At 38.2% G+C, this 23,223-nt stretch overlaps 1 protein-coding gene across 12 annotated transcripts in view; it reads right to left on the reverse strand.

Moving 5' to 3' along the window:
• Positions 1–23,223, reverse strand: part of Frmpd4 (FERM and PDZ domain containing 4) — a 946,095-nt gene that overhangs the window by 153,019 nt on the left and 769,853 nt on the right. The window contains exon 1 of one of the 12 annotated variants that reach the window (XM_029473450.1): positions 1,675–1,839. The exons of the other annotated variants lie outside the window; for them this stretch is intronic. The gene's annotated coding sequence lies outside the window, so the exon portion shown is untranslated. Of the gene's footprint in view, positions 1–1,674; positions 1,840–23,223 lie in introns of those variants that run through there. 12 annotated transcript variants of the gene reach the window in all.

Raw genomic sequence — 23,223 nt, forward strand, 5'->3', positions numbered from 1 at the left:
AAAGATATTTTAATGAGTGAGAAAGTAATTTGATTTTTTTCCACATAAATTTGGATTGTGCTAAGCATGGAGGAAAACAGATGTTTAGATGTAACAGTTGTCTAATTGTTTTATTGAAAATTATGCAAATATATATAGATAGAAGCTGCAGTCTTTGAAAACATGGAAACGGATTTCTCTAACCTGCTTAAAAATCTTCCAATTGAAGCATTCCAGTGGGCTGTGGAGTCATTTGGTAAATACAGGAAAAGGCAGCATTTTCCATTTGGTTTGTGAGAACACTTGATGGGCATCAAAGAAGCTTCCAGTTGAATTCCTCCAATCCTTAGCATAGATGAGAAGGAAATGCAGCCACCAAGTAGGCAGACTAGGACTGCCTTTGTCCTTTGTCCACTTGTCCCTTTAGAGTTTTCGGTGGCTCCTTTTCTTTCTCCAATGATTTGATTCAACTCAAGTAAAGAATTAAGCTGAACTCCCAAGACGACTTCTTCTTCTTCTTCTTCTTCTTCTTCTTCTTCTTCTTCTTCTTCTTCTTCTTCTTCTTCTTCTTCTTCTTCTTCTTCTTCTTCGACATCTTGTTCTTCATCGTCTTCTTCGTCTTCTTCATCTTCTTCTTCTTCGTCTTCTTTACCTTCTTCTCTGTCTTTTTTTTTGCAGTAAAGTGATGAAGCATGAGATTAATAAAAATCATCTCTAGTCACCTGGCTATCATTTAAGACATTAAGTGATTTAATGCAGCAATGATACCAAAATTATTTTAAGTGATTGAAATACCTATCTCACTTTCATTTTACTTTTCTTGATTTGTTTTGTTGTTCCCGTTTCTTTAGTTTATTTGGGAGCTGAGACTGGCCATGAAGTCCAGGCTGGACTCAAACTTAAAATCTCTCTACCTCTGCCTCTCTAGTATTGGTAGTGTGGGTCTATGCCACCATACTAAGTGCAATTCATCTTTTAAAAAACTCATTTTAATATATTTTAAACATATTATTTAGAATCCTCAATATATTCATGACATTAATTACATAATTAACTAATATAAGTGGACGGGAAAGATGTCTCAGTGATTAAGAGTATTGACTGTTCTTCTAGAGGACCCAGGTTTGACTCTCAGCACAAAAATGGTAGCTCACAACCATTTCTAACTCTAGTTCTAGAGGATCAACTGCCCTCTTCAGACCTCCATGGACACTAGACATGCGCACAATGCACAGACATACATGCAAGCAGGCACTCATAATATTATATACATATGCATGCACATATATATATACACACACAGTAACTAAAATTTTAAATTAATATATATATATATATATTCATAATTGTATGTAATCATAATGTATTTTACCAGTAAAGTTATAAAAGCTAATTAGATAGAGATTTTGTTCTATATACTCCTGAGGGTTCCTGACTCATGGTGCAAGCCCTCAGGTTGGCTTACATGCTCACTGTGGGCAGAGTCATTAATCTTAAAAATCACTATAGCTCTGGTAAGGCCCAACTTTCACATTCCACTTTAGTGGCATTTTTAGGAACTTAAAAAATGAGGGTAGAATCTGATGGGAAATGATACATTTCCATGGCTTATCTCATCATGCCCTAGCAAGCAAAATGAAATGGAATGGCCCCAGGTTTGAGTGGCAAAGGGACAGATAGACTGATGGTTCTTACACAAGCTCTTTGCTCAGGGCTCCAACAGATTGAGCCCTTTGGGGGTTAAAAATTCCAATCACCCCAAATATTTCTGAAGTGTCAACATCTGTTGCTCACAGAGCATGAAGTGCTGCATGGCTGGACAGACTTTTTCTTCTTGATTGATTATCTCTCTCTTTCTCTTTTAACCTGCAGGAAAATACGGTTTTTGAACAAAAAAACTTGATAATAAGGAGCAAAGACTTTCTCAAGCAAAAATTGGAAACTTTGTAATAAGGAACAAATCCTTTCTCAAAACTATTAAAATAACCACTTCAGGTTCAGCGAACTGAGTTCTAGTCACATTTCACTGCAATAATAAGGGGAGGGTTAAAATACCAGTGGTTTTTGTTACCATGCCAAGGTGTTATATTGTGACTCCTGTGGTATACTTACATTCTCTGTAAAAAATGAGATAATTGTTTTATACTTATAATATTGTCATTCTAGGAAATACAATATAGAGGATTATGTGACACAATGATATGTATCAATTTTAATCAGAGACTTTTTTAAGGAGTTACCTGGCCACACTTTTATAAATTTCCCCCTTTTTATATATAATCTTTACAGGATTTTTAAAAAGTGATTCACTGGTTCAGGGCCCATTTTGATAACCAAATGCTTCTAGAGGAAGAGAAAAGCAGCTGATAAGAAATCCCAGAATAATGGCTTGAGATAATATATCTGTTTGAACTTATTTTAATTTTCTTAGCTAGGCATGGTGGCTTATTCCTGTAATCTCAGAATTTAGGAAGCTAAGGCAGAAAAATTGCTGCAAATTTGGGGCCAGCTTGGGGCATAGAGTGAGACTGTTTAAAAACAAACAAACAAACAAACAAACAATGGGTAGATAAGTAAAGCTAACATAAACGAATTCCCTCTTATAATTTTCTACGTTAATTATTTCTAGTCCTCATATAGAAAATTTACTTGATATTATGCTACTTCTTAACTTCATTGTCTTTTGCTTGTGTTTCCTTTGTTGTGATTCCTGTGCCTGTGAAATAAACTTCATTTACTATTCAAGATTCATTGTTCAGGTCTTCCTGTCTCTCTCTGCCCTTGAAATTTACCCTAAAGTAAAGCTGCCTTCATCTGCTTCCCATTGGATTAAAAATTTGGGAAGTGCTAGCAGAGAAAATTTGGGATGGAAAGGCAAAAATTGGGGTATGATGCCTCTTTCCTGGTCTTATTTTTTTTCACAGCTAGAACAAAATGGTTTTAATGAATTGTGTCACCCTCACTCTCCTGGGAGCAGAGCATCAAAAGGTTTGGCTCCTGCCCCAGAGGACAGTAAGGCTTATGTGTCTCTCCACACTGCAGGTCCAGGCTAGGCAGGTGGGTGGGAGACAGGAGGATGGACAGAGGGGACGTCAGGTGGCTTGAACACAGGAAAGCAAAGGGACCCTGGCCAGGTGCCCCAAAGCCTAGCCCAAAACTCTCACTCCCACTTTCTGGCTTGAGAAAGGTTATGAGGAAGAGCCAGGGGAGCAAGCTCTTTCCTGATCTTAATTCAGTATATTTGATCCAATCATTTCCTTCCATTGCTCCTTGAGTCTTCATGGTGCTAAAAGGTTTCAGCTACATTAGTCTCTGGTACCCCAGAGTAACTTATTGGCTGCCTTGTTGGGGCCAACACCTGTTGTTGTTGTTGTTTTTCCCTTGTCAAGGCATTCACAGTTCATCTCCCTTCTGTGAAACAGCTTAGTAGATCCCATAAAGCCAACTTTGCCACCTGATCCCACCTAAGGGACAGTTCCCTTGCTCTGGCTTCTAATTCTGGCTTCTTTCCTGATTCTCATCCAACAGCAATAAATACTTTTCCCTAGAAAGTAGAACTTTCATTACATATTCAAGTAACTTATAATAAGTCAGTCATATTTATACACACAAACCAGTCATAAAACCAAACCAACCAACCAACCAACCAAACAAACAAACAAAAAACCCACATCACTATAAAATATGCATCTCTTTATGGATGGGACACTTCTGTAGATGGACCCCAGCTGTTTTTATTACTGTTTATTTTGTGTATTAATATGTACATTTGTGTGTCCATGTGATATCTATAGATGTGGAATCCAGAGGTTAATGCTCTTGTGTTTTCTAATACTTTCTACCTTCTTTTTTGAGACAAAGTTTCATTTTGGCCTAGAATTCATTGATTCAGCTAGGCTGTCTAACTTGCAAGCTCCTAGGTTCCACTTTTCCATCCCTCAATTTACCCCTGGACCACCAGTGCTAGGATTACAGTTGTGCAAAACAATATCCATCTTTGCTCCTGCTCCCTGAGCATCAGCATTTAGAATCATGTTTGCATGGGAAGAACTCTATCTTCTGAGACATCTCTCCAGTCCAGACATAGGGACCTTTAAAAACACTGAAAACATGTTTCAACATAGGCCAACATGGAATTTGTGTCTCCTTGTCATGAAAGAGGTCTCTTTTTATCTCAATGTAGACATTTCTTTGTCTATCAAATGTTTCTCAATGAACTTTTATCGTTAAAGTCAGTGTTACCCACACAGAAAACTGAATAGACTTACCGTACCGCATAGTTTACAAGAGTGAGAACATCACAACATCTTAGACATGGATGAACATCACACTTTAGAAGAACTGATATTCTTATTTGAAGGTTTTTGTCTACTGTTTTCACTTGATTTGGTAGAAATTGGCTTTTCGGATGATGTTCAAATCTATCTCTTTTGTTGTAGTGGATCAAACTCAACTACTATTTATTCAACAAGTATTTCATAAAAGGCTTTCTCTTTGTGTGTGGTGGCTAACATGTAGCTGCTACTTAGAAAGACTAACAGGCCTATATTCTTATGTAGGGGTCAGCAAGTAAAAGCTCACAGACCAAATCCGGCCTTGTAATAAAGATTTATTGGAATACAGATACTTGTACTTGTTGGTGCATTTCCGCAGCTTTCAGGCTGGACTAGTAGAGCCCAGTGGGTGTAACAAAGCTCTTGTCCTAGAAACGTAAAATATTTACTAATTGGGACTTTATAGGAACAATGTGACAACCCCTACTCTGGTAGAAGGATTGCGACAATAAAAATAAACTAAATATACACCATGAATTTGAGGGGATCATAATGTTTGGAAAAGTGTCTTGCAAAGTAGCTATGCTGACCTCAAACTTTTCATCCTTCTGCCTCAGCCTCATGAGTGTTGGGATTACAAATTATTGCAATCACATCCAGATTTTAATTTAGAGAGAAAGCTACATCAGTGTAGTGTAGAAGAAGGAAAGTACTGTTTTACCATGTGGGACTGGAGACTTTCATAGGACACTGGACCCAAGATCTAAACATTGTCAAAGACTTAGAGGAGAGACTGTCTGCAGGCAGCAAGACAGAGAAAAGGGCCTTGAGAGAATTCTCTTCAGGCTATATATCATTTATTCATGCATCCATTTCTTTACCCAGAGAACTCCATTCGCTCCTACTCTTCCTCTCCTCCAGTCTTTAACATAACAGTGCTGGGAAAAGAAACTAGCCTTGATCATGTTTTTCAGGTTTCCTACTGCTCAGCTACATTTCTAGCCATCAGGAAAGTTCAAATGGGCATCGATTTACTATTTTCCGCCTCTATGAATATAGTGCCATTCAGTTGCTGCCCTCAAAGAAATTCCATCCCAGTAGGGGAGCCAGAGGTATCAGTATCCAAGAATAATAGTTTGAAGTCAATGTGATTCATGGGGACAAGGGTAACAAATGGGGGTCAGGAAAAACCTGGAGATGCACATTGGAAAATATTGGGTAGAGGAGGAGAGAATGGTATCCTGATTCAAGAAAATAGCAAAAACGGTCATAAAGAGATAATATAAGTGGTGTTTAGAAAACTGTCCCTTGCAGGCTACTGGCAAGGTTAGAGGCTAGGAGCCAAAATAGTAGCTATGATTATGTCAGAATGCTGTCTGGTATCTTCAGCATATTTTTGTGTAAGCAGAACACAGAATCACTAGACAACCCAGAAACTGAAAATTACCATGTCACTGGAATCCAGTGGAAAAGAAAAAGGAAAATGATGATGATGATAAAACCAGAATGTTTTTCCACATTATATGAGATAAAGGTGAAGTTTTCAGAAAGTAGAGCTAATAGAGCTCTTTACTATTAACTCAAAAGCACATATTATGAATTGTTTACAATCAGAGTTGTTTTTAAGAATAAAATTCAAAGGATATAGGCTTTATAAAGAACCTAGGCCTACACATTTTTTTCCCACTCATGCTTCTGGCTTTAGAAAATGAGATGCAGTAAATCAAGGATCTATTAGGGTTTATATAAAGTAACATTTAGAATAGGTTCCATTAATTCATGATCAAATTTATCTTTCACAGGCTCAATTCTATTTGCCAGCATCACTACTGAAAACTATTCCACAATTAGTATTTCATCAACATCTAGTTCATCCACCCTGAGAGATTTTTGCCATAGTTATAGACGATGAATTTGGAGCCTGGGAAATGCTTATTGACTGTCACTTGTGAATCTAATTGTAGGATCTGAAAGGGCAAGATGTTTGTCAGTTTCCCTAAAGCTGCAAAATCCCTACAGCTAGGCTGGTAATCAATTAGACTAATTGAGTTCAGTTCAATGTGTTTAAGAGATGACTTTTATGTTAATGGAACTCTAATGTGTAGGATGCAATAATAATCAAGTCATGTCTTTGGGTTCGTTGAGACACCCAGCAAAGCTGCTAGCTCTTAACCTCATCTCACACCATCAGCTTCAGAGATGCCCAAACCAGAAGTGTTGGGGTATCCCAGTGTATGATGCTTCAGCATTCAACATAGTTCAAAATGAAGGACATAGGAAGGGCCTCAAAATCATAATGTACTTCTACCCTTGTTTTCTGTTCTTCTCACTCCACCTCCACGTATGCCACAGAGACTGGAACTCACCTTCCCTAAAGCTAGCCAGAGAAACCTCAAAATAGTGCACTAAACGTTTGGAAGCTTTCTGTGTAAGAGGTGAGGAGGAAGAGTTCTCTGAGGAGCTGGAGCCATGGTTCAGTGTTTGAGAGGCACTTGTTGTTTCTGCAGAGGATCAAGGTTCAGTTCCCAGTATCCATCTCCGTGGTGCTTTATAACTGTGGAGTGAGAGACATATCTAACATCTCTACTGAGCTCCACGGACTCTTGCATTTACATAGTGCACATAGCCTGCATCCAGGCAAAGCACAGACACATAAAGTAAAATTAAATAAATATTCAAAAAGTAAAGAAATTCTCTGAGCTGTCTAGTCTGATAATAGGTCATAAAAACCTCATTCCATAAGGAGCCCTACCCTTACCCTGGTGTGAGGAATGCTATATAGAAAGAGAAAGGAGAACTGGAACAATACAGCTTCCTTGTATCTTCACTTAATCCTTTAATTAGATCACACTCCTGTTTTCTCAGTCACACTTCTATAGGGCTGTCTATGTCTCAGTCAACCTTAGCAAAACAATAGACCACTTGCCTCAAGTCTTTGGGTACTCAATTCTGAAGGTTCCTGTGTTACATTAAAAAAAAAAAGTAGCAGAAACAACAATAAAGGCTTCTGTGTTCTTTGGTAATCCTCAGTATAGAGTGTGTCATTTATTCTATTGTTAGTGAGAACTGCATTCTAGGGGAGGCTGTAGACCATTCTCTATTAGAACTGGTCCTGGGGCATAAACCAGCACAATCATGTTAGGAAAGTATTCAGCTGTAAACACAAGCTTGTATTCTTAAGCTTCATTACAGAGCTGACTGTCCTTTCATGACACTTAACAGAGAATCTAGCATTTTTAAGAGCATACTCAAAGGGCCAGGAAAGCAGAACAGTGGTGAAGATACCTAGCATGCATGAGGAAGGTCATGGGTTCTATCCCCAGAATGAGAGAACACAAGCACATAGGAACGTGCGCGTACATGCACACACACGCACACACATGCACACACACACACACACACACACACGCGCACACATACACACACACACCCCCACCACCACCACCACTAACAACAACAACAACAAAAACCAAAGCAACGTGTAACAAACAAAACAAAGCTGAATGTACTTCAACCAATCAGTTTGAGATGCTGGTAATCAAAGAGGAAATGTGTGGAAAGAAACCGGAGGTTTTGGTGAGTCCAGGTTCATTCAATCAGCAAATACTCTTTGTTTTAGTAGTAAGCAGAGAATAATCAGGAAGAGTAGACCAGTGAGGATTTTTTACTATGATTAATTTCACACCACCAAGCTCCATTTCAAAATAAAAGCAGTGCAGTAGTTCAAGTTCAACAATGCTGTGCTATTTTCCATAACATTTACCTTCATGCTGTCTGTTTTAAAATATTTTATTTTCTAGTTACAGCTTATCAGATAGCAGAAGTCATGCTTAAATTCTTTATTAACTCAATCTAGCAATTCTGTAGCAATAATACTTTAAAATTTTTAATCAGATTTACTTGTTTTTAATATATGTGTATGGATGTTTTCCCTGAATGAATGTCTGTGTACCATGTGTATGGAGTACTCTTGGAAGTTATAGAGGGTGTCAGAATGCCTGGAACTGGAGTTAGAGTTGGTTGTTATCAGTAGTGAGGAGGCCTGAGTCCTTTCCAAGAATCAATGTATTTAATAGGCAGGCATTCTGGAAATTTCTGTGCGGAGTTCAGTGACCAATTTTGAAAAGTACTAGTCCAGTGGAAAACATCCAGGCAAGGAGCTCAGCAGGTGAACCAGATGATCAGTGTCCATATATGTTGTAATTTTCAGTTATCCTCACTACACAGCTGGCAAGAGACCTGGCCTTTGTCATATCATCTTAATTTCCTGGGAACTTTCAGGAGACTTTGAGTTAACATCAAGAAGTCTTTACAGGGCTGAAACAGCAATTTCTTTTGATAAACAACTTGATGAATTCACATTTGCCATTATATTAGCATGCATCAAGCCTGTTGGAAAGCATATAGATTAGAGATTAAAGGCACATTTTTCACAGTTCCTATGATGCTGTGTGCTGTGCTTAGAGCTGATGATGCACAGACAAAGAAGACAGCTCTCCATTGTCTAAATTTACTTTGCTGTGCCTACTCTTTCACAGGCAAGGGCTGAGACCTAAGACAATTTCTTCCTGAATATCCAGACCAATGTTACCAGTTATTTCTTTTAATGGACTCTTAAGTATAACAATTTGTGTTTTGATTTACTAAGAGAACTTTAAGGAAAATTTTACTTCATTTTATATTGTTAGAGTCATTTGGATAAGCTCAAAATAGTTCAAACTTTCAGAGGCCATGAATGCTTAATAGCATATTGAAAATTTTAAAGCGCTCAATTATTTTTGCAGAATAATTAACATGTGTCACCAGTATCCATTTTACTCGATGCAGATTTCTTATGAGAATAATTGATGTTTAACAAAATATGGAACATAGGCATTTTCCCGTGACATATATTTAGCAATTTTATGGATGTCTAATTAGCTTGTCACAATAGTACTCATTTAATTCAATTTAAGGGCTGAAAACTACTTTCAACTTTTATTAGTATGACACTTATTTTCTGGGCCATATAATCCATGGGAGAAACAAACTAAAGACTCAAAATAAAAATGTAGAGAGACTTTTGCCTGCTCCATCTTCACTCCTCTCTCTTTTGTTTTGCTTATATGTCACTAGGGCCTCCTATATTTTAGGCAAGTACTCTACCACTGAGCTATATTTACAATCCCCACTTCTTCATTTTTTAAAAGAGTTTTACAATTTTATTCCTACCAACCTCTCCATAGAAGTGTTTTTTATTTTCATCAACTATTTACATTTATTGAGGTTGGTGTCTAGCTTAGCACGTGTAAGAAGACTCTTGTTTCAGTCTCCAGAATAACAACAACAACAACAACAAGTATTTACTTTATGTAACATTAAAGTCCTATTTGCTTAACCATGCACTGAGGTCAAGCCTGAAGAAAGAAATCATTGACTTAATGTAGCAGCTCCTATGAACAAGAGGTGCTGTCATTTATACTTAAAAGGATACCCTATTTCATCTTCAAAGTGAACCTGCTGAGTGGGTATCATTCTTGCTGTGGAATGAAGAAACACAACTGGACATTGGAAAGCTTTACATGACAGTGAAAAGAGTCCCCACAAACCACTACATGATGGAAGAAGACATTCTTTCAAAGAACGTGATAAACAGTACAATGAAAGAAAAGTGGTACAGAAACAGGGTAGAGACACAGTTTACTTGGCAGAGAGATAGCATACTGTATAGGAAACTCTGAGTTTGAATTGTCAGCATTGCAGAAAATAGGCAAGGTGATACCTATCTGGAATGCCAGCACTTGTGTGGTGGGGACAGTAGGAACAGGGATTCAAGGTCATTGTCAGTTATCAGGGAAGTGAGTTTCAGGGAAGCCTCTGTTATATGAGATCTGGTCTTAAAACAAGGCAGGAGATGATAGCTCATCAGTAAAGAGCATAAACTGCTCTTCCAGAGGGCCTGAGTTCATTCTCTATATCCACACTGGGCAGTACACAGTTGTCTGAAACTGCAGTTCCAGGGGATATAACAAGCACATAACACCTACTCACCTACTCTTGCCTCTACAATCCCTACAGTTTCTCTCTCTCTCTCTCTCTCTCTCTCTCTCTCTCTCTCTCTCACACACACACACACATTAAATAAATAAATAAATAAATATTTTTAAAATAAAAGAAGACAGAAAATGTCCAGAAATAAAGCATAAAGCACAAGCATAATTCAAATGAAGAGAAAGAATACATTGCTGTTTTAAATAGGAATAACTAGGCTGGAGGTGTGACAGAGTCTTTGTGTAGCATATTTGAGTCCCTGGGTTTCATTTCTAGCACAATAAAGTATGCTTAGCTGAATAGATATTTCAAAACAAGTTATACATATTGCATACAACGTTATATGTTAGGCGTGAAACAGTAAAGCTGTGAAATAACTAGAAGAAAACATGGAAGACTATATTCTAGATATTAAGCATTTAATTTCATACTAAATTCACTAGAAAGCTTGAAGGAAATGACACCTAAAAATCTTCCAAAAAGTCAAGCCAAAAGGGAAAGTGTGAGAATATGAGAAAAAGGAAAGGAAATGGTACAGTATACAGTGAACAAGAAGTTTGAAAATAGAACAAACAGAATAGGCAAAAGGGGAAGGGGCACGGGTTTCTTTGTTCCTTTGTTTTGTTTTTGTTTTTGTTTAGTTTTAATGACTCCAACATATCTGAGCCAGATGATCTGAGAATCCAGCTTTGATCTCTGAGCTTGACAAAAAAGGTACCTTCAGTGCTGGATGCCTCAAAATGAACTTCTAATTTCTCATAGATAAAAAAATTATCTCTAATGGTATGGAAAGAAAAGGATAAGGAGAGTACCCTTAAAGGTATATATAGAAAAGATACATTATCAAAGGAGGGGAGAGAAAATCTCACCATCATCTGACTGCAGGCCCTGGATATCCAAATACAATGCAGCTTGCTTAGAAGCTGCTAGAAAGACAGGCAAAGAGGTTCATGCCTATAATCACAGTACCCTGGAGGCTGAGTTGGAAAAGATGTCGAGTTTGAGGTCAGCCTGGGTTACATGGTATAGACCTTGTCTCAAGAGATTAAAAAGAAAACACATAAGCAAACAAAATCGACTTCAACAGGACATTCATTTTTAATCCACAATTCTATGAGAATAGGGCAGAATAAAAATATTTCTAGATATGTAGTGATTTGGGCAGGTTTCTGTTTGAAACATCTTTTTCAAGTCGGTTCTGAAGAATATGTTCCAGACAAATGAAGAGAGATAAAGTATGGGATCAAAGAAACAAAGGACCCAGCAGTGTGGCAGGATGGCAGTTTAGACTGAGGAAGCCATCAACTCAGCTTAGAGCATGAAAAAGAATGGAGGACTCAAGTGCCAGTGATTAGACTCCGCCCCTGAGAAGGAGAGCACATTTAAGAAAGGTAGGGGTCGGGGATGCAGAGCAGCAGTTATTAGAAAAACAAACAAACAAACAAAATGCCCCTTACATTAGCAAGAATACAACCAGCCATCATAAAACACACCACATTATCCAGCGAGTTTTTAATATTTATTTAGAGCCAACTTCTAGGTAAGGCACAAAAGACTTAGTGATAGTTACAGTGTGGCATCAAATATTTCCAATCCTTCTATTACTAAAAACAAAATATGGGAACGAAAATGTGGGATTGGAAAGGGTAAGGATATGTTGTCATTTTACAAAGGGGCACTTTGAGAATCGGGATATTTTGTTCTAAAAAAAGGGAAAAAGAAAGAAAACTGCAATCTCCTCTTCTAAATCACACAGTAATTGGTGGGCATAGAAGCAGACCAGGGAGGAGTGAGATTGTCTTTTCCTGACCCCATCACATGAATAATGGGCAACACTTCCACAAACAAAGACAGGGTGATGGAAGAAAGCATAATGGGTTTAATTAATGAAAGCTGTGTATGACACAGGATTCTTCAGCAAGTACCACTCAGAAGATTCGAGACAGCTTTCTGTTTTCAGGCTCATGTGGACTGCCATGCAGAAATGGAAGTATATGGAAGTGTAGGACTAAATACTAATGGACTACCTGGGAAAACCTAGTATTTAAATTCTTGGTTTCTGCATGGCATTTGTTTCTTGCTGGCACGGGACAACACTTCACTGTAATAAGGGGCTTCACAAAAAGGTTGAAGGGTTACTTTCTGCATGGAAATGTACATACAACCTAAAGCAGCCCCATTCAAATATACTTGACACCTTGCACAAACAATGGTTAAATCACTGAGTCATTTTCAGGTACTAAAGGTGATTGCTTGATTGATCACAGTTTAAACATTTCTATGTTATTTGAACATCATGAACTATCTAGCTATTTGGTTTTTAACTCATCTTTTAACCTATTACCATTTTATTTTATATTGAAGATACTATAAGGAAGATGGATATAATCACACACTTGAAATGAAACCTGTTGACCTAGAACTTACTATGTACACAAGGCTAGCCTCAAACTCATACATAGAGAACCCCTGTCTCTGCCTCCAAATTGCTAGGATTGAAGATGTGAAGCACCACACCTGGTTCATATGTATTCTATAATCCTCCCCACCCCTCTCTCTTTAAGCCACCTTTTGCTGCTTTCTCTAGTTTCTTGGCATCTACCTACAGTCCCTCCCTCATAACCACACACATATATGCATTAGAAGTTCATATCCACATGAGAGAGAGGGAGGGCAGGAGGGAGGGAAGGAGGGGGGGGGAAGGGGGGAATCCCATGGGGGGAAAGAGAGAGAATGTGCCATTTTGTCATTTTGAGTCAGTGTTACTATATATAATATAGTACTTTTCAGTTCCATTCATTTTCCTGCATGTTTCATTATTTTATTTTTTTCTTCACAGCCGAATAAAAATTCTACTGTGTTATATGTACCATGTTTTCATTATCCATTAATCTATTGATGGACATCTAGGCTGAATCCATTTCCTTGCTTTGTGGGTAGAGCAGCAATACATATGAACATGCACATATTTCTGCAGTAGGAAATATATTCCTCTGGTATATGTTCAGGAGTGGTAAAGCCCGGTCTCAGAATACATGTAACATGAAAGTGGATCTAGGGGTCCTATGGGTAGATGGCTATAAGCAGGGATGGGTGGATAGACAGCTGTGACAGGGGTTGAGGCGAGAAGGCCAACTCAAACTAAGAATGCATGAAAATGCCATAAGGAAATCTGCCACCTCATATGCTAATTTACAATAAAATAAAGTGAAAAGTACTGTTTTTATTTGCTTGTTTGTTTTGCTAAGCATATTTTAATCCCCTGTGGTACACTGGCAGATGACATGATGTATACAGATGTTTGCCTGTTTGTTGTACAAGCAGGAGAGCTCGTGACAAGAAAAACATTTGTTCGGGTTAGGGAGACTGGCTGTTTTCCGTTGACTACCATCCAGCTAGATAATGTTTAAAGGAGGCTGTCCATTTCAAAGGTTACATGAGAAAGCTGAACTTGCTTTTAAGTTTTAAGAATATGATTATGGGTGCGATGTGGTAGATTAGAATCCTCAGATGTGTAGAATTAATTACTCTTTGTAAGGAAGATATTAGGCCAAATGTGATAGTGCATGGCTGCAATCCCAGCTCTCCAGAGGCTGAGCTCTACTCTCTTGGCTTCAAATTTGACCTTTAGTCCCAACTAGTTAAAAAATAGAGAGTGGGGATAAATAAACCCAAATCTAACAACACTAGAGAACTGTCCATTAAGTATACAGTTTCTAAGACAACCTACTGGAAATTTGGACTCAGTGGGGCTGGCATTCGGATGGGAAGGTAGGGATATATTTAAAATACTCATGTAAGCATGCATTTAAAAAGTTTTTATTAGAATATAGTAAGTATCTAAATAACAGGTTTCAACAATACTTTTCATAAATGTATAAAATATATTTGGATCCTATTCACCACTTCTAACACTTTCATGTACCATCCTCGCTCTTGTTGATATTCTTTTATTTCTACCTAGTCCCCTTTCTAATGTCATGAGTTTTTTTTCCCCTCTTTCATATTTGGAAGCAGGAATTTCTAGGACAGCAGGAGACTCATATTCTTACCCTCAGAAAATATGGAAACACTGTTCTGCAGTCACTTAATGAATGGGTGTTATATGATAAAGCCTGGCCTATTTTAGGATATCACTGCCTAGACACGTGTCTACAGCAAACCACTGAAATGTTGCAATACACATTAATCTGTAGCTAGACAGGTCATTGACCATAGGAGAGAACATATTACTATTAATCTGCTAAGTAGACATACTATTAATTCTAATATAATCCTAATGACTTATTATCATATTCATAGATTAATACATCTCTCAACCCTTACCAAAGAGGTGTCTACTTCAGGTAGATGTTGATGAACAGAGAGATTCAAGCCTGGTCATGAGACAGAGAATAAGAGACTATGGAATCCTCAGTTTTAAATGGGACATCTAGATCATTTCCCTGTCCTCCTAAAACTCAGGGTTTGTTGCATAAGTGTAGAAAGGGGGTGTGGGACAGGAAATACTAGAAGAGCCAGAAGGGTCAATGACTACAAGGAAGTAATGTCTTCCAGACACAACAGAGCAGCTATACATATGAACTCAGCCATGATTACAGCATGCACAAGACAAGGGCAAGCTGGAGCCCAACCAAATCCCAGCATGGAGAGTGGAGATAGACATGAACCCTTACCCCTAGGTGAGGAGATACTGACAATTTATAGCTTCTGGGAGAGGGAAAGCCAGTTTTCCTAAGAACATCATCCATGGTAAGTTGACCATACTCTAGTGGAAAACCACAGATCCAAAAACTATATAGACAGCATAAACTAGACTTCATGGATGTAAACAAACAAAACCAGGGAAAGGTAATGCAAAGTTGGGTAGGTAATGGGGGTGAATCTCAGGTCCTCTGGGGGTGGGTGTGACTATGAGGAAAACATACTCTAAAAGAACTAATAAAGAAAAAACCTGAAAAATGCAAAAATCAACCAACCAATCAATCAATCTTTCACAGGAGATATACTCAGTGGTAAACCACGCCCTTGGCAGATTTGAGTTCTTGGGTCCAACTCTTAGCAGAGTGAAGGTAACACCCAAACTTCATTTAGAAAAGACACATGACTAGATTTGGACTCTGTACTCTGGTTTCCTGACCTCACATCTATACAGGAAGCCATGATAGGTCATGCTTTTCCAAATGATCATTAAGGAGATATTTAACATTGATTCCAGTCCATTTGTTCCAAGTTGGACAGACTCTTTCTTTTACTAAATTCTCAAAGCCCTATCATGAGCACAAATGTTCCAGGGAGATTAAACCATTGCAATTTCCCCCCAGTGTTTAGAACTAAAAAAGTCAGCTAAAATGAAATGCCTCTAAATTAGAGCTTTCCTTTAATATTTGTCCTGACTAATAAATTAATGACCATTGCAGTCACTTTAACACTACTAGAATACTACTAGAACATGAACTCCTTAGGGGTTAAATAAAGTATGTCTTTATTTTTTTCTTCAGTCCCTTGTAGTATATGACTTATAGCTGTTGGGTAAATTTCCTCAGTAAATACAAGGGCAATTCAGTCAAACTTTCTTAGTCTAGCTGTAAAATTCAATTTAATAATATTTCATGGGTTGTTACAGAGAGTTCCAGAGATGTTCTGCCCCACATGAATACATTTTAGATCCATTTCAAATTGGGGTAGTCATCTTTGCCGTATCTAGCTAGAAAAAGCAGATTTTGAATCAGGGCTAAAAGCACTCATGAGGCTTATTTGGGGCTTTAGATTTGCACACAGAAATAATGGGTCTTTTCAATTGGTATGGGAAAGGCTACTCTAAAAGCTTCTCCAAACATTTTAATGCAAAGTCTAAGTGTGATGTTGGTAATTAGCATGTTTTCAAGATTGGGAAAAGGCTAGCATATTAAAAGCTCCAGTTATTTTTCCTATCCTGAAATTGAAAAAAAAAAAAAAAAGGAAAAAAAGAAAAAAATCTTCAAGAGGGCTTAAACTCTTGGAAATTAATAGCTTGTTTGTACCCCAATGGCAAATACCAGCTGAAAGTCCATCCTACTTCGACATGGGCATACTGCGTTATTTGATTATAGATAGTCTCATAGGATAATTATGCAAAGCAGACTTTTGTTCAGTTTCAAGTTAAGACCTGAGAAATATGGATCCACTAGGTGGAAGGAACAAACTGATGAATTCTTGCTAGGGAGCACTGCACACCATTAATCATCACAATGAAATGGGGGTGGAGGGCAAAAGGAATTAAGAAGAAAATGTTCAGTACACACATCTGGAAATAAATCTTACTCTCCTTTCCTGAAAAGGGCTGTCTTGCAACTTTATGCCTATAAGTGCTATTTTACGGGCATTATAAAACCACACACAATTAAGAAGCAAATTAGGCGTGGAAAGGTCACAACTCATAGACACGCATCAGTAGGAACAGAATACATGAAAAGTATCTGAAAATAGGCGTTAGTCAATGTTTAAGCCAGTGAGTGGTTCTCAAATATGTAGGTTGTGACCCCTTTGGCAAATCTGTATCTCCAAAAATATTGACAATACAGTTATGAAGTAGCAAGAAAAATAATTTTATCATTGGGGATCATCACAACATAATAAACGGTATTAAAGGCTCACAATATTAGGAAAGTCCAGAAACACTGGTTTAAGCACATTTCTCTCCTCCAGGCATGCAATGTAGGGTGTTGGAGGTAATTAAACAAGTGCCAATCATTTTCATCATACCTATGTTACATGAAAAGATAAGCCCTTTCTCTGGGTGACTATTATTGCTAAACAGAATATAACACCTTTGTTGTTTAATTTTAGATATATTAAAAACCTAAGATAGTTCACACCTACAAGTGGTTTCTCTCCCCACAGAATTTTCCTTGAATTCCCGAGAATTTGTTAAGAAATGATTGAATAAACAGTGGCTTGATCTTTGGGGGAAAAACACGACAACATCTCTATTTCCTGAATGTTCACACAAAAAATGCCTAGTTTTAGCCTAAAACAGTCAAGTTAGGTACGAGGTTAATTTAAAATAAATTGGAGTTTTTCTAAGGTTCTAAGAATCAAACCTATCCAAATATTTGTGCCCTTAAAATAGTACATTATGAAATCAATCTGACATTACTCAGAAAATAATCCAAGCTATTTCAGTCTGTTTCAACCAAATATTTAGAAGGTATTGGCTTAGAAATCCTTTATCCTAGAAAAAAGTTGACAATGAATAATGAATCTCAAACATCCTCAGATAATTCATAAGAGAATATGTACTGTTGGCAGGATGTTTTATTAATATGTGGTTCCCCTTTAAAATGCATGTACATGTGGGCCAAAGAGATGGTTCAGTTGGTAGAAGTGCTCATCACGCAAGCATGACAACCTGAGTTCAGCTCCCTGGGACTCTTTAAAACTGGATGTGGTGGAACACCTTAATCCCAGCACTCCTAGGATGAGATGGGAGGTGGAGGCAGGAGAACCACCTGGAATCTTGTGGGCCAGCTAGCTTACAATACTCATCACAGAAGCAGAAACAAGAGATCCTGCTTCAAAAAATGGGGAAGGAAAGAACCAACTCCAAAACTTACCCTCTGACCTCCAAACATGTTTGTTTCCCCAGCCTCCAAATGCATGTGCATGTATAAACAAGGCTGCACATATGCACATTTGAAATAGGCAGGAAGAAATTAAATTAAGAAGCATTTGAGATATACTGCTAAAGCACTGTTATTCTGAGCAAATTGGCATGAACTGTGGAGTGGGCTATTTCATTGTGAATTGAATAGAGGAAATTGGAAATATATGGGCTTGTTTTCACTGCATAAGATCATCTGGATTGCTCTTGGTGGGAAAGAAGACCAAGTGAAATGTGGGGTACGCCTGCAAAAGCTTGTGTTCTGTATGTCTAGGTTTAAACTTCCCTAGCATTTTGAAAATATTCCTTAAATAGTTATCAATGATGCCAACACAATTGCTTTACTACTGATTTCTGCAGTGAACAGAAAAAAAATGTTTTTGTTTCTTCCCTCCCTTCTTCCCTTCCTTCCTGTCTTTTGTTTATTTATTTATTTATTTATCTAGTTAGTTAGTTAGTTGGCTAGTTAGTTAGTTTTGTGATCAGGAGATTGAAACCAGGGTCTCACCTATGCTACAAAAGTACTTTCCCACTTTGCTACAGTGGCCCACCTTTCACTTTCTTTTCCTTTTGAAACATTCTGTAGCCCAGGAAAACCTCCAGCCTACAGTCCTCTTGCCTCTTCTGTGTAACTGAGATTTCAGTCTGGTGCCACCAGGATCAACTACTATTTTTCCCACCTGATAGTCATAGTCAGAGACCATAGTCCCTAGTCATTGAGGATTGCACTGTGGGTTGTGCTATTATGGGTCACACTGTAAATTCTCACTTTATGGGCCCGAAAGCAGCTGTTCTCAACCTGTGGGTCATGACCCCATTGGGGGTAGAATGAGAAACAGGGTTACATAGCAGACACCTGGAATATAAGATATTTTTTACATTAGGATTCATAACAGTAGCAAAATTAGAGTTATGAAGTAATAAATAATTTTATGGCTTGAAGTCACCATGACTTCATGAGGAACTTAACATGAGGAATTAAAGGCTCCCAACATTAGGAAGGTTGAGAACCACTGCCCTAAAGGAAGGGAATTCTGGGATCTGCTACTTTACACTGCATGAAGATTCCTCCATCATTTGAGCTACCTAAGTCTTTTACCCTTCCTTGAACACATAATCATTTCATATATCAGGTAAGAATTTAAAAATTCACTAATCTTGGTGATACCTCAGTAAGACAGAGTTATTATACTACACAACAATTCTACTCCTAGGTGTCTTCTAAAGAAAAACAAAGATGAGCATTTGAAACAAAAATGTACTTGAACAGTGACAGCAACACTACTCATATGATCCAAAAGGTGGAACAGCCTAACTATCCATCAGTTGATGGAAGTATACACAAAAGCAGCACACATATATATTCACCCATGTTTACACACAATTCAGGCATAAAAATGAATGAAGTGTTACCACATGCTACAACATGGATGGATTTTGACAAAATGGTCCTAAGTGAAGGGAACCAGTCCTAACAGGTCACCTAATCTGTGTTTTTACATATATGAAATAACCAGAAACAGTAACTCTGTAGCTCTAGAAAGGAGATTTAGTTATTACTAGAGAATGTGGGATGGGCATCTGGGGTTTGATTTCTTCATAACAGAGTTTAATTTGGTGGTATTAAGCGTGTTCTAGAGATATTTAATGGTGACACATATAAAACATTAGGATATATTAAATTTCACTAATGCTAAATTTTAAGATATTCATATTATACCACAGTGAAAAATGAATTGAAGTATCTCCTTTTGAGGGGCCTTCTGTCTTAGTCAGGGTTTCTATTCCTGCACAAAACATTATGACCAAGAAGCAAGTTGGGGAGGAAAGGGTTTATTGAGCTTACACTTCCACATTGCTGTTCATCACTAAAGGAAGTCAGGACTGGAACTCAAGCAGGTCAGGAAGCAGGAGCTGATGCAGAGGCCATGGAGGGATATTCTTTACTGTCTTGCTTCCCCTGGCTTGCTCAGCCTGCTCTCTTATAGAACCAAGACTACCAGCCCAGAGATGGTCCCACCCACAAGGGGCCTTTCCCCCTTGATCACTAATTGAGAAAATGCCTTACAGTGGGATCTCATGGAGGCATTTCCTCAACTGAAGCTCCTTTCTCTGTGATAATTCCAGCTTGTGTCAAATTGACATACAAAACTAGCCAGTACACCCCCCCCCAATTTCCTTCATATTCCTCTAAAGTTTCATGGGACATTTCCTAGGAGGACAAATACTTAAATAAAAGCGCCCTCGTGAGTTACAAGTATTCAATATCCTGAAACTTTCTTCTCATGACCTTTTCCGAGACAGGTTGGAAAGAAGATAAGCAAAGAAGAAAAACCTGAACGTAAGAAAGATGCCATTGGGCTCCATGTATTTATACATGCCTTTAATTCCAGTACTTGAGGGGCAGAGGCAAGTGGATCTCTATGATTTGAGGCCAGCTTACTCTACATGATGAGTTCCAGGATAGCCAAGGCTACATAGTGATATCCTGTCTTGAAAAAAAGAAGCCAGTAATCCTATATGCTAGGTGAAGGTTTTACAGGTATGTTTTGAGCAGGTTCTTGATGTGATGAACTGCCTGTGATATCAAGTGAGCTATTCCCTGCTCTAGGGTCTGCTTTCAGTTCTCTCTCACATAGTTCTGTGAATCAAGAAACAAGCAAATGGCAGGGAAAACTGATGTTGCAAGTTCTGCTTTCAAAAGCCAAGGTAAAAACAATGGGTCATAGACCAAGATCCATCTGTGCAGCAGGCCACCAGCACTGATGGTTGTTAAACTTGGTAAGAAATAAAACAGCATACTGCCTGAGATGTTGCTCAGTTAGTAAGTATTATCCTAAATATACGAAGTTCAAGGATTGATCCCAGGATTCTGTAGAACTGTTTATGGAGTTAGTTGTCTGTGATCTTAGAATGCTGGAAGTGGAAGCAGGAAGATAAGAAATTGTGATTCTTGGCCCAGTAGTAGTCCATTTTGGGCTACATGAGACTCTATTTCAAATAAGTAAATAATAGTGGGTTAAAAGAACATAAGTTGGAAACATCAGAAACTAGCACTGTCACTCATTTTAGACACTTCTGGGTTATACATAGAACTGGCCCATACTTGGGTAAGTGACAACCAAGTATAAGTTTTATGACTAGCTGAAACTGAGAGGTGACTGTGCTGGAGCCAGCAGAGTGACACATGGCTTCCATGTTCGATTTTCAGGCTTTTAGCATCTAACCAAGGCCAGATTGCCACTATGTAATCAGTTATTGCCTCTGGCAATAAAGAGGACCAGGAAAGTTACAGTGTTCAGTGTGACAAGTCCTGGCTAAAAATGACTAAATAGCACCTGGCCTTTAGTTTTCCCTTCCATAATGCAATGAATATTTTTTAACTATATCTAACAGGCAAGACTTTTCTTGAAATACAAAGATGCATTCATACATTGATCAACTATTTTGAAAGCCTTTGATGTTCCAGACACTACACACATATTATTCATAATCATCATGACCTAGATTTAGAGATATTCTTCTTATTATATTATCATTTCCAATTTTTCGAGGACATAGATGAAATTCAGAGAACAGAATTTACAGTTCAGTGAAAGATGATTGGATGTATTTATAATTTAAAACACTTTACAAATTGTTGAGTCACAGAATCAGAGAATCAGTGCCCTAGGAGGGACCTGAGTAATCAAGATGTAAACCTTTGGAATGCAGTGGCTTTTCCAAGGACAGGAAAGAGGGGCAGAACTCTAAAGCAAGGGCATAATTAGGAATCGGGGGGAATGAAAGGACCATAGGATATTCAAGCCCTATAGCATCTGAAAACCTTCTTTTGAGGGATAGTGGAAGGAAGAGAGGCAAGACTGGCAAAGGGCAAGCAAAGTCCACCAGAAAAGCAGAAATATTTGTGGGGATCAGAAAGTAGTGCTATTGAGGCTGAAAAGTAGCTCACATTCTTAATATGATGTATGCTCATTCCCAGTCTCCCTTTATCAAACTCCTATGTCACAAATTCTGTAAACCTCACTCTAGACAGCTAGTACTGGCAACTGTAACATGCTTTACTAATGTGCATAGGCAGCTGAGGCCACTTTAGGACAAAAGAAAAGGAACCTGGAGGGCTAAATGAAACAGCTTTATTTCAGGATCATGTCCCTACAGACAGAACCAACAGGGTGGTGGGGGCATTCTAGCCTCTACTGGGTGCTCCTACAGGGCCGAGCAGAAGTCCCTACCTAGGGAACTCACATTGTAGACAGGGGCTTCTAGACGTAGACAGTATCATGTCCTTACTAGATTGCTGCTACATGCTTCTAGATGGGACTCAGAACTCAGACAAATGGCAGCAGTGTTTTATTGTTTTTGTTTTTGTTTTTTTCCTTTCTGGATACTCTCCCTCTCCCCCTTTTCATTTGCTATGCAGAGTTTGACTCATCAGGTCAAACTCTGCCCCCTTGATTATTTGGCAAAAAGAATATAGGTTCTGTATTTGGAGTTTCCACCACTTTATGTGGAATCAGCTGTGACTTTCATACCTTTAGACTCAAAGCTACTGGCAAAATGAACTCTTGCTGTGCCCATCTTTACCCTCCTGAATCTGACTTAGTTAACTTGTGAGCGCCTTGTGGCAGGTGTTTTAAAATATCTTCTAACATGCCCAGAAGTTACAGTTATTTTATGTACAAAGAGCAGATTGGTCGGTTTTCATAGCCACACTGGAAGTAGTACATTTTTACTTTTAGACAAATCTGTAATTCGAATGTTTTACCCATTCTAACAGCTGTGCTCCTAAGGGAACAGAGAATCATTTTCTTTCCCAAAGATATTTAGTCCTACATGTCAACATCTCTGCTTTTTACCTCATCTTTCTTTCAAGGAAGCTGTAACAAGAAAGCATTTTGAGTTTTCTTTTGTTTATTGGGGCTATCTTTTGGCTGGAAGAAGTAGGCATGAAGGAAATCAGATCCAATTTTTCTCTCCAGCAAGAACTTAGTGAAGGCGGTAACCCAATAAAGTGCCTTTGCTGTATCCAAAACTGGGTTTTCTCTACAAAAATCCATGAATTTTTAAAAATAAATTGTCAAAAGCATTGTTATATAACAATGAATGTATCCACCATTGCCAGGCTGAACAGAGCATGCCCAATCTAGTTTCTGATTCAGGATCATTGCATGTGGTTTCTACTGGGAATCCACAGAGGCCCAGAATCAAGGTCAGAGTGGGGCTGCCCCTGAAGCTGTACTCCTATAAACAATTGATGATATATTTGCTCAATAGATGTCTTGTAGCAGAGGATGG

This window comes from Mus caroli, chromosome X (assembly GCF_900094665.2).
Source record: "Mus caroli chromosome X, CAROLI_EIJ_v1.1, whole genome shotgun sequence".
NCBI classification, from domain to species: Eukaryota; Metazoa; Chordata; class Mammalia; order Rodentia; family Muridae; genus Mus; species Mus caroli.